This window comes from Cinclus cinclus, chromosome 6 (assembly GCF_963662255.1).
Source record: "Cinclus cinclus chromosome 6, bCinCin1.1, whole genome shotgun sequence".
In the NCBI taxonomy this organism is placed as follows: Eukaryota; Metazoa; Chordata; class Aves; order Passeriformes; family Cinclidae; genus Cinclus; species Cinclus cinclus.
The window spans coordinates 56,296,246-56,309,517 of record NC_085051.1 but is presented as its reverse complement, the minus strand read 5'-3'; positions in this window follow the sequence as shown (position 1 = coordinate 56,309,517).

Here is a 13,272-nt window from a genome sequence, read left to right as displayed (position 1 = left end):
CCTACCAAGGAGGCAGGAGATGCCCATAAACCAGAAGCAGGTGTGACCAGGCAGGGCCAGGAGACAGGATGCTGGCAGGGAAAAGGCTTATAGAGCTATGCCAGAACATGGATCAATGGATCATCAGCCACATACCCCTGCAAACACACCCTTGAAGTGTTCAAGGTGTAAATTAGGGTTAGCTGTCAACCTACCCTCATTTGAAATTGGTCAGTTAATCTACCTTTCACTGCCTTGCCAGCTTCTCTGGCACCCTCTGCAAGGGAAACATCTACTGAAAATAAAAAAATCAAAAGCCTAAGATATCTAACATTGGCTGTCAGTAATATCTTATTTAAGCAAGACAATGTGTCCACAGCGCTGTCCCATGCTGTTATATATTTCAGAACAGTTAGCAATAAATATCTGACTGTATGTTTAGAGAAAGTGATGGCAGCTGGGAACACTGACAAGCAAGCTCCATTTCCCTGTTATTTACTGTTCAGCAGAGGTATTGATAAGAGAGCTAGAGGGAGGATGCATATTTCTCTCCATCTGCTTTATTACACCACTGTAAGACACAGCATGAAGGTCTCTGTAGAGTCAAGTGGAGAAAATAATAACTAGGTTTTAGATGAGAAGGAATTTAACTTGCACTTCTTCCATCCCAAACTGATCCCACTGTACCTTTCAGAAATGTGGTGTCACCTGTCAGAAATGTGGAAACCTTCTGCCAGACCTTTTTTCTCCTCCTCACCTGAGCCACAGGATAATTTGATCCCTTCCCATGGGCTTTAAGATTCTCCTCCTGGCTTAAGTATTTATTAAAGACAAAGTCAGTCTGACACCTGAGACAAGTGGTGGGATGTCTGAGGGAAGATGTCTTTCTTCTCTCCAGGGAAGCTTGTCCCAATTTGCTAGAGCTGAGAGCAGTTCAAATCTCAGTTAAAAGACTTTAGTAGTGTGCAGGAGGGGAAAGCTCATCAGTGAGCAGTGAACTGGGTATCCCAGGGCGAGATGATGGGGTAGCACCACGAGCAAGCAACCTCTGAGTCCATCCTCCAGCCAGGATCCCCACAGATCAGCTGGGTCTGCGTTCAGAGGTAAAGGTCAAAGAGCTCAGTGCAGCCTCAAGTTCCAGGGACTTTCTACAAAACTCTTCTGGGCAGTTTGTCTGCTGGGGTGTGAGCTCATGATCCAGACCCCTGCCTGGCCCATCCTCCACGTGTGGAACAGGACAGGGGCTCCCTGGGGCTTTTCTAGCTGGAGGGAAGGACACTCGAGCTCCCCTGGAAATGATAAGTCTCTGTCAGCGCTTTTGGCATAGCTGCAGTCTTTAATTACAGTTTTCAACTCTCATTTTCGAAGTTTTATTCACAGCAAGGAAAATATCATTACCCTCATTTCACAGCTAGAGATTAAGAAAATTGCAGTGAAGTTCTGGGAAACACAGCAGGAGATCATCTAGCTCAGAGGCAGGGAGAAAACCCTGGGTAACCCAGAGTCAGCACGAAGTACCACTGGGTCTCATCTCTTGTGACCTGCTCTAAAAGAGGGGTAGCATCAAAAAAGCACTGCATTCCCCAAAAGGACCTCTCCCCACAGAATATGTGTGATGAGTAGTCTCAGGGAGGGTAGTGGAATGCCTTGTGTACTATGACCATGTTTTTGCCTCACATACATTTTCCTCACATTCCTAACACCGTAGGGTATTGGAATGGGAAGAATTCAAACTTTGCTTTTACTGCTTACTCTCTTGACTTCCTTACTCATATTTAGGTGAGTCAACATCAGCTTTGCTTGACATCCATATTCATTTTAATTGCACGTTTCTCTCCCCTCACCCAATGCCTTGCTATTTGCAGAAAGAATTAACCACAGCCAGGCCAAACACACTGTTGAGCAATGAAGATGTTTCTGTGCCTGTCACATTTCAAACCTGCTCTCACTCACCACAAAACCCACAGAAGGAAGATTACAGCAAAAGGAAAAATCAGCAGCCACAGCCCAACCACTGGTTCACAGTCATTTCTCACCATCAGTTCAGTTTCTTACCCTTGCCATATTTTAGGATTGTATTGGGAAAAAAGGGAATCCTCCAAGGATCCTCCTCTCTGCTTTCATCTGAGCTGGATAACCTACAGCAAAGGGAGCAACCATCACCTCCCTGATTTTCCTGTTTTGTGAAAAAAATCAGAAAATGGATCTGCTGCTGAGCACCCTGGTGTAGGCTGCTGCTCTCGTCAAAGGCTCTTAGTGACCACTAGGTGGGGAGAGAAACTTATTGTCCATGGAAAATACACAACACGGTGAGCTCTTGCTCCAAACCCCCAGTGTTTAACCTGACCTTTCCCCTCCTTTCCCAGATGAGTAGTGGGGACATGAACTCGATGTGACTAGAAGGAAAAAAATCCCTCAGTATGATCTGCAGGTTTTATTTATGATCTGAAGCTTTTCTGGACTCCGTTGCAACCTCTGAGATATAGGATCTTAAATTTGTTGATGGTGGGGGAGTAAGTTTAATACTATGCACAGGAAATGTTGGGCCAAAGTAATTTTTAGGGGTGAGTTTCTTACTGACAGATTTATTTGGCAGGGGGATTTAGACTAGGTACTTTTAAAAAGACCTGGCTTTGCAACTTGTGAGTCCTAGGAGAGAATGATCAGATTCAGAGAATTTAAGAAAGATGACTGAAGAGATGCAAGATGTGAGTTATCTCTCCAGTTATCTCAGAGATGCCAATATTCCCTCTTTCCAAAGATTCAGCCATTTAAGTGCTCATTAGATGAGTGCTTACAGGGGTGCCTGTGGCAGGTTGGGTCTCCCCCCTAAAGAATCATCAAACCTTCTCCACTGGCAACCAGAAACGCCAAGTCAGCAACTTTTATCAGCTGCCCTCAACTGGCTGGCATGAATCTGAGCCTGTGTGCCTAAATGCTGCCTTGCAGAGCACCACGGAGCCTCACAGCATTAGCTCTAGACAGAAATGCAGCCTTCACCACTTCCCTGTGAAGACAGACACAACTGATGAAGGTGCTCAGCACTGCCATGGCCAGTCCCTACTCACACCCAGCTGGCTTCTTCAAACAGAGCCTGGGTCTGCCCTGAGAACGTGGCTGCAGCACAGACACGTCCTCAGAAACCCGACCTCCTGCTATTTGCTTTAGAGACAGAACCAGAAGCTCTCCTTCTCACTTGCAGCCTGAGCTGAGAACTACAACAGCGCCCACAAACAACTGTGGTTGCTATAAAAGTTGTCTCTTAGTCACCTTTCAGTAGCAAATGCCTTGAAAGCATTTGGCTTCAGTAGCTGTAAGTTTCTCACTTCATGCCTGGTAGTAAACAACGTTATCCTTCAAACAAGATGTGAAGGTTGCCATGGAGCTCCCAAATCTTTCTGGTCCAAGAGAAGTTAACGCTTCAACTACAGCATTTTGATGAGGACATTCTGTGTGGTCTTTTTCCTCCACATTCCCTGATAGAGGAATCAGTACCTATGACCAAATAAGAGAAGCACTTGGCAGCTACTGCACTCATCCACCAAGTTCAGTGTAATGTACATCCAAGAGGAACATCTGGCTCTGTAATTTTGTTCCTTGGCAATGCAGCTGTTGTCTGCATGGCTGGCTACCCCTCTCTGCTGGCAGCTGTGAAACTGCATTGGGGTATGCTTTGGACACAGACTGCTGCTTTATGATGTCTGAAGGTTCTTTGTTCTTTCCTTCTCCCCAGAGCTGCCTACACCTAGGAATTATTTTGTTTTGCAAATGAATGCAAGGTGCAGCCACTCAAATTTCACCTCAGTGCAGATGGAAGCAGCTAGGGAAGAAAAACAGCATGGGCCTATTTACCTACTCAGAATTAGCAGCAGGTGTTAGTGAATTTAACACCCCACCTGCAGCTAACAGGCACGCATGACCACATATGCTGCCCCCATACAAGGTAAGAGAGGAAAGAACTCCTGTCTCAACCACAGGCCTTGTTATGGAAGCTTTGCTGAAATCTTAAGTGAATTTGAGACAGAAAATAATGATTTTTCAAGGGAATTTAAGCGTCAGGTTTATGTGTTTAACAATAGTAAAAATTTAGGATGCACAGGTCTCAGGCTACCACCATTAAATCTGAAGAGGGGGAATAACTACAGTGCTGCTTAAACACAGAGGAAATGGCATGAACCTCAGTAGGGGGAGGTTTAAGGAAAAGTTTTTCTCCCAGTTTTTCTCTCTGGTTGGGCACTAGAACAGGCTCCCCAGGGAAGTGGTCACAGCACCAAGCCTGGCAGAGATCAAGAAGCTTTTGTATAAGGCTCTCAGGTACAGGGTGGGATTCTTGGGGTGTCCTGTGCAGGGCCAGGAGTTGGACTCCATGACCCTGATGGATGTCTTCCAGCTCAGCATATCCTGTGATTCTCACATTCTACACTGACTGCTGCCTGGTCTGTCACTCAGCTGTCCAGTGCATTCAAATTTTTTCAGAAACAATTCTGATTTTAAAAAAGATTCATAGGATAAGCACCCCAGAGTAATGCCTAACACTGAAAGAATTAGAGATTTTCATTTATGCTGGAGGAGAAACTCTAAGGCAGAAGAAACAAGGTATGGGCTAAGAAAGGGTAAAGAAGCCAGTAATGCAATGGATACCTTTAAAGCCACATTCATGTTGGGAGAAATGAGCCTTGCAAGGGATACATGAAGCAAATTGGTTAATATTCTATAATCACAGAACCATTAAAGTTTGAAAAGACCTCTGAGATCACTGAGTCCACCTGGTAAACCAGCAGCACCCTGTTACCACTGAATCATGTCCTGAGCCACCAGACAGCACTGAATGATATTTTTGTGTTGAACACCACACCCTTCCTTGGTGAAGGAGGTGTCTGCAAGACGGGCAACAACAGGAGGAAAGACAAAATAGACTGTAAATTACTGAAGAGTGATGTATCAGTTAGGGGGAAGACAGAGTCCTTGATTGTAGCAACCAGATTATGACTGGAATTTGGGGTAAAGTCAAGATACTCCATACAAATGAAGAAGTATTTTCCAACAGAGCACTTTAAGTTAGTCAAGGAAAGGATGAAAGGAAATATCCCTGGTACCTAGTCCAGGTAGAGAATACACTGGGTGAACACTGCCATCAAATTTCATTAGGATAAAGGACCCTGAGACAAAACACCACATGAAACCAAAAGTTTGAGTCCACTGGGAAAAAACAAACAAACAAAACTTACACATACTGTGGCCATTGTCAGTGTCTGGTCAAAAAAAACAGGCAATTTGAGGTGTCCAAGAATTCCTATGCAACAGTGTGCTCCCACCAGAACTGGGCAGAGCAGGAGCAAAGTGATCACAAGAGCACTGAAAACAGTTATTTTGTAGAAACAACAGAAAATCCCACTTCAGAAAGTGAAAAAAAATAAAAATATCTCCATCAGCTAACAAATGAAATAAAAACCTTTATTTTGAATCAGTTTGGAGGTGACAAGGCAGTGTCCCCTCAGGAGCAATGACATTGTGGGTGTTAAAAGTCCCCTAGCTGCCTGTTCCACAGAGAGTGGGAGTTTGGATAGACCACAATAACAGAGCTCAGTAGCTCAAGGTGACACAAACCCTGTTTTTAAACTCTAATGTTCCCACTTTGGTGCTCCATGTTTTTTTCCATCAAACAGTTGGAGCAGTTCCCCAGGATCCAAACCACAGTTGGCCTCTGATGCTTGGAATAACCTTTAGAGCAGATAAACCCCCCATTTTCTGTCAGGTACAGAGTGTTTGTTACAGCTCCCTGGTGAGTTGCTATGAAAACCAGTGTCAAATTAATAAAAGCCTTAGGAAAAAAATGTCACAGGGTCAGACACTGCTCCATATTTGGGGCTGTTAATTACAGAGAGGCAGGAGAGGCTGGGATTTCACCTGCTGGCACTCTGCTCACCACTACTCGTAAAACAGAAAATGCCTTCACGGCTGGACACGGAGGTCAGCTGTGGGAAGAGAGAGAGAAGGAGAAGCAAATAGCTTGTTAGGGTTTGAAAGCTCAAGTTCTTCCCCTGCATCTTAACTGCAAAGCTGTGTGTATCCACAGTGGGAAACAGCAGCTGTGAGCAGCTGCCTGTTGTGAGAAGGAACCTCGTGGTTGTGGGAAATTGCTTGCCCCACCAGATCCGTCCTGCTCAGATGTAAATGTGGTTTCTACGCTCTGGAAGGAAGAAAAGGTGGGATGTGATCATGCACCTGAGAAGATCTCATATATATGTTGTCATATTATTTTTTGTATTCCAAGCCCATTTTGAACCCACTCTTCTGAAACGCCCTGAAAATTCTGAAATTTGACAGCTTGTTGGTTCCCAAACTGATTTGTGTTGGCTGGGAACCAAGGGACTTGCCAGCCAAAGAAATTTAGCCACAGGAAGTGCCCAGACATGGATTTTGTCTCTTGGGGCAGAATGGCAGCAGCTGGTAGGAGCTGTGTGATGCAACAAGTTCAAGCACAAATTCAAGCCCAGTCAATGGGATGGTCTCAACAGGGAGAGGCAACAGGAGGATGAAAGATCTGCGCTAAGGAAAGGTCCTTGTGTCATCAGGTGTTCATTGGTGATGTCTTCACAGTCTTTGATATAACTGGGTAGGGAGAAGGAATGTATTTTCCTAAAGGACATTTGCAAGCAAACATCTCTGCTGTAACAGAGAGAAGAAGCAGAGGAGCCCTGACCTGAGCCCTGAGAATTGTCTGCTCTGCTTGAGTGACACCCGGAAGATAGTTTACACAGAAATCATAGAATGGTTTGGGTTGGAAGGGACCTCAAAAACCAACAAGTTCCAACCTCCCTGTGATGGGCAGGGGCACCTTCCACTAGACCTGGTTGGTCAAAGCCCCATCCAACCTGATCTTGGACATTTCTAGGCATGGGGCAGCCACAGCTTCTCTGGGCAGCCTGTGCCAGGGCCTCAGCACCCTCACAGTCAACAACTCCTTTCTAGTATCAAATCCAAATCTACCCTCTTTTGGTTTGAACGCATTACTCCTTGTCCTATCACACTCTGTCCATATAAACAGTCCCTCTCCAGCTCTCCTGGAGTCCTTTTTGTACTGAAAGGTCGCAATGTGGTCGTTCCAGAGTCTCCTTTTCTCCAGGCTGAACAGCCCCAACTGTCTCAGCCCTTCCTTGTAGCAGAAGAGCTCCATCCCTCTGATCATCTTCATGGCCTCCTCTGGACTCTCTCCAACAGCTCTATATGTTTCAATTTTAGCACCTTACACTCAGCCCTTCCCAAGTGCTACAGAGGAACAGGTCCCACAGGAGGAAAATCCCATAAACAGCTACTCTGGCCTGGAGCTTGCACTCAGAGCAACCTGCTTTAGGCACAGCACATGACTCAAAGGCAATTATCTTAGCCAGAGATAACCAGTGGTCATGGGTCAAGGACATAGGCTGCTATTTCTGGCAACCCCAGAACTTCACACGTCAGCTGGACAACACTTCCCCTTCTGGTTCCCCTACTGTCACTAGCACCTTTGGCCTGCAAGAGGCCAGAGCTGCTGTGTCCCTGTCCCTCTGCACAATGCTGGTGTGACAGGAGCGTGTTCCCACTGCCATCTTCAAAGCGATGCTGGGTCAAACCCCACATGCCAACACAGAGCCATTGGAGCCGGGGCCACGGTGACAGCAGGGCATTTAAACCAGGATATTATGCAAACACTGAATGAGAAGGCAAAGCAGACCTTTTATAGAAATGAAAAGCACTGGTTAAGTTTTGCCTCATTTCCATGAGCACACACTCACCCCAGATCCATCAAAAGCAGGGCAGGCAGTGACATGGGTGAGTGCTGAAAGGCTGTTGCTCTGCTATTCACAGCATGACAAGTCGCAGAAAGAGCTGTCACATGAGCCCACTCTAGGATGATTTCCCAATGGACTGTTTTCCAGTCCTCCTTACCTCAGCACAAATTTGGGAAAGGACTGTTAACAGGACCTGGTCAAAAAAGTTGGGAAATCTCATCAGGACAGGTTTTTTAAGAGCTTGACAGCTCCTTTTCTGGGAATAGCTATAAAGTAAGTTTATTTGTGTTGCTCCGTGTATTTATCTTTTTCTTTTTTCTCTTTACTTTTTCACCAAAAATTGTAGCCTAAAATTATCTTGGTGAAACTGAAAGAGGCATTGAAACAATAGCAATCTAAGCTGTACTTCCAAAGTGGTAAAAAATATGAACAGTACTCAAGACCTCTAAGAAAGAGGAGAAATGTATGTAAGTACCACGTCATTATTCAGATGTCATGCCACTATTCAGATATTTAATGAATGGCTTTAAATTGGGATTATCATTTGTAATGGTTAACCAGTAAGTAAAATAGGAAAATTGGTCCTAAACTAAGGAAAATAACCCACAGGGATTCCTGCCACTCAATGGCAGGTGCTGGGAACAAACCCAGAGTGCTCTGAGATGGTGGCTAATGTTCAGCCAGGCTCATTTTATACAAATGTGCCACTGTGGGAGAATGTGGAGCAAGGAAAGGGAGCCCTGACCCTCGAAAGCTCCACAGGGCTGCTTCAGCTGGTTGCAGCCCAGTGCAGAGCACAGCACCACTCCACAAGACTGAGCAGCCACAGATCCCCCCGGATACACTATACCTGAATTTCACAAAGGGCCACCTATAAACAAGCAGAGCTTCCTCCTGAGAGATGTCAGCACCCGCCCAGAGAAGGAATGAGCCAGACAGTGATGAGAAAGAGGAGGCACAGGTGGGTGAAGGGTTTCTAAGTCAGCCTGAGTGTGCCAGGAATGCCCCACCATGGTGTGTCTGCAGGGCTGTGACTGCAGCTCCTGGCACACACAGACCACACACACCAGCACAGGTACACTGGCAGCTGCTTCTCACTGTTCCACCTCTCCCCCCCACTTTCCCCTTGAGTGCTCAGCTATTTTTAGCTCCTGAGGTTTGACCTAAGGCCTTAACCTTAAGCCTCATGTGATTTTTGGATGCCTAGGTAGGGTGCCCACATTCCTCACTTGTTTTACCACCCCACCCAGGCGCCTTTAAAACAAGAGGATGATTTGGCAGTGCAAGTAAAACCTGTAATTCCTACAAAAGGAGCAAAGCAATCTGCTGCTGCCAGCACTTCTCCAATAATTCCCATCTCTTGTGGAAAATCAAGCTGTCCCTATAGCGAGCAAGGGGATATCAGCCTGCAGAAAACCCATGCAAACGTGGGGGGGGGGGGGGAAGAGAAGAAGAGTTTTCTATGCATTTTCTCCTTTAAAAAGCTCATTGTCAGGTTAGACCAAGCATTTCTGCGTGGCAATCAGCAACTTGGTTTAGCTGTATCATGGGCCCACACCCTTCAAACAAGGCAGGAGCTGGTCCCTGCCCTGAAGATGAGCAGTATAAATAGACAGAAAAAAAGGAAGCATTCCTCATTCCTATTTCACTCATGAGTTAAGGATTTTACTTGGATGATCCACTCTGCTTGTGCCAGTCTGAGCAGCACGTTTGGGAATGGTGCTCCCGGGTGTCATTGCAGTGCTTTGGCACAGGGCTCAGCAAGGAGACACAGCATGAAAACTGTGACATCCCTTTGCTTGCCACCTTGGTCCTCCTCCTGTCTGCCTGCTCCTGGAATGTGGAGGCAGCAGCAGCCTTTTGCTTATTTTTGAGTGGAGGCAGAAAGATCACATGAAGCAAAAAAGCACATTCCCTTCCTGGAAGCAGCCTGCTCCCTTCTTTCCAAGAGAGTAAAAACTCTGCATGAATGTTTTATGAATCAGATGTGTGTTCATTTCAACGATAAAGCCAGCTTGGCAATTTGGGCTGGAAAGGGGGAAGCTGAAAACCTACAGATTCCAGCTGGCATGTTTTTAGACACGAACCTCTTCCCCCATTGGAAACATTACATTTGGACCCATCTAACTTAGGGAAGTTTCTCTGCTTTTAAAGAAATTGCAGATTATGTCCCAAGCATTACTCAGAGGTGAACAAAACACATTTGTCCCTGTAATGACTTCACTGAGTACCTGCACACACGGCGCTAATTGATGACAATGCTGGTCCCCTCAGTGGTGCTTGATTTCCTGATTGCAACCCTTTTACATTCCCAGCAGTCCACCTTCGACAGAGGCAAATGCCATTTTGAGATGCAGAAGAGGCATAGATGAGGTTTCTCTTTGTTTAACCTCCTGCTGTACGGTTCAACCTAAAATAAATGTAATTTAGGGAAAAATCTCTATGGAAAACATCATAGGTAGGGAGAAAGAAATTGCCTGAAGTGATGTTTTTTACTGCTATGTTAATCCCAGGCTGAATTCTTACCTAAGTCCACTTCTCCCCACTGTGATAGGGAGAGGTAAACGGGAAGGGAAGGGAAGGGAAGGGAAGGGAAGGGAAGGGAAGGGAAGGGAAGGGAAGGGAAGGGAAGGGAAGGGAAGGGAAGGGAAGGGAAGGGAAGGGAAGGGAAGGGAAGGGAAGGGAAGGGAAGGGAAGGGAAGGGAAGGGAAGGGAAGGGAAGGGAAGGGAAGGGAAGGGAAGGGAAGGGAAGGGAAATGAGACAGCTGTGTAAGAACAAAACCAGAAAGTAGAGAAGGCAGAGGCAACAGCTAGTGATTTCTGGAAGGAAATGAGAGAATTCTGATGCAAACAGAGAGGATATGCACCAGGTGCAGATATTCCACTATCCAGAGGGAACTTCCACACCTCCAAGGAGAACGCATCCTCAAAGTCCAAGTTCAAGTACCTATGAACAGAAAACAGCCAGAAATGCAGACTTTGGATAAGGACCACCAGCTGGGGGGTGGGTGACACACACTGAGCACTTTCTGCAGTCAGTGGTGCAGAATTAGCTGTAAGGTAACAGGGAGCACTGCCTGCCCTAGTTGAAAACTGCCCTCCCCATTCACAAACACACAAATACAACATATGCAGTTCTCCTTTTACAGCAGCCCCCTCTGGGAAGCAAGAGGGTTTTCTGCTGGACAAGACATGAAAGTTCCTTTTCATGACCTCCTCTCCCAGAAGCCTCTTGTTTTATTAACTCATCTCTGCCAAGGGAATTGAATGGCATTAATTATATCCGTGGCAGCAGCTTGAAGCGAGGAACCCCCCACTGCTGGCATGGACCACCACGGTGGTGGTGCTGGTGGCAGCTGCCTGGTGGGGTAGGATGGCTGGAGAGAGGCTTGCTCTCTCTCAACAAGCCTCAAAGCTGACTCTCAGCACCTGCCCATCAGCAAGATGCTTTTAAAAAGGCTTCACACAGAGCACTTCCACCCCTCCTGTGGTCACTCTTAAACTATTATTCTTTTTCTCCTGAATTTGCTGCTTCTGCTTTTCAATATATCAAATTCACTTGATGTCTCAGTGAGCGGTTCACTGGGGTGGGAGGCTGATGAATGGGGCTGACAGAAAGAAAAGGGAAGAGAGAATGGAAGGGATAAGGATAAAATGCTCTAATTTAATTAAACCTTAGCACAATGTGGAGGGCCATCCAGGCAATCCTAGAACAAACAGGAGCCACCCCAATATCAAAAACTGCAGGTGAGAGATATGGTGACTGTGGGGATGTCTTGAAGTCCCAATGATTTTAAATTTTTTTACTGCAAAAAGCTGGCTCTTACAACAATATAGTCCAGGCAAGGTCCTGAATTTGATGGCCAGGGAAACTTGGTTTTGAACAGCACAGTGATAGTTAAGTTTAATATAGTTCTTCTATGTTCAGTCCAATACCAACACAATCTCTGCCCTAAAAAAAACTCAAAATCTAAACAGATTAGACAAAGGATAAGAAAAATGTAAGAAGATTTGCCTGAAATCAATTTACAGTTCAGTAGTAGTGCCAGAAACTTTATTTCATCATCAGCACTGGTAGGTGGAAGGAGAGTGGCTGAATGTGTCTATTTCTAGCAGCAACACATGAGGAGAAAATCTTCACAGCAGTGGTGTCACCTTTGAAATCCCCCACCCTGGGGAGCTTCTTAAGGGTGAGAATATAGAGACAGATCTGCTTGGTTTAGGCCAGGAGAGGATTTAAGAGAACAAGACCTAAGGATGAGTAAGACCCCCCTAAAATCAGTCAGGTCTGGTGAGGAACACAGTTGATGCAGAACATTGCTCTGGCTGTCAAGTTTTAAACCCATAAGATTGCACAGAGTTAGACTAGTGCATTTCAGGAGGCACTGGAGAAATATGGGGATGGCAGGTTGGCCAGGGGAAGAGAGCAGGGACAGCACGACAGAGCATCATATAGCCCTTTTTTCCTCCTGTAAGCCTGCATAGAAATACAGAATAGAGTTAATTGGACAAGATATTGCTAATTGCAGAGCTAATTAAAATTTTTGCAAGTCCTTCATATCCTGCAGATCTTCTCACCTTAATTTTTTGCACCAGCTTTGAACTTGCCAATCCCCTAGGAAGCAAAACCCAGCACCTGACCTGTGCTGATGAAAATGAAGGTGATGCATCCCCACAGTGCATGGGAGTTGGAGATACTCTGCAGTCTTAGGAATAGATCTGCTGCCAGTAAATTCATGAATTAACAAAAGGTCAGAGGCACTTCACCTAGAGCAGAGATTGCCTGAGAAACTTGGCTAAAAAGTGCCTCAGGTGATGTCTTCACTCCATGGTGCTCACAGCACCTGCCCAGGTCTGTGAGATGATGTCTCCGCCCCATGAAGCCCTTGGCTAGAAATTTGTAATATCAGTGGGAAACAAACTGGGCTGGATATCTGAGAACCGCACACATTTAAACAAGATTTCCAAGCATTCAGACTAGCTGGCTTTACTTTTTTTTTTTTTTTTTTTTTTTTTTTGCTACAGACACATCTTTCCAAACTGTGGCTCATAACCAGCCTGCTCTTGTTGCTGGGTTTGTGATACGGTAATGACTGAAATCTTGTGAAAAAAATCTGACCAATTCTAACCTGATTAGTGAAATAGCAAAAACAAGCCCTGGATTGAGACTAAATCATTAGACCTTCTGACATTTGCTAATTATTACCAATAACCCTGTGGCTTCCAGGCTGGGGCTTGAAGGCAGCTCCATTGCTCAGAAGAGCTCTTAGGGGAGATGAAACTTGCACAGCAGTGCAGAAGGGTCAGCTTAACCTATAGAATTGCCACTTGTTATTTGCAGGTTAACAAATCTTCTGTGAAAAGCAACAGGATTGCCTCAAACTTTGCCAGACTGCTAGATGATAGGTCTGGCCTGTTAATTCACATAGCAAAGTTAGAGCCAATTTGATAAGTAAAACAATAATGACCCCAGAATAGCAGAGGGGTAAACACTCTCTCAGTCCCCTGAGTAAAGTGGTGT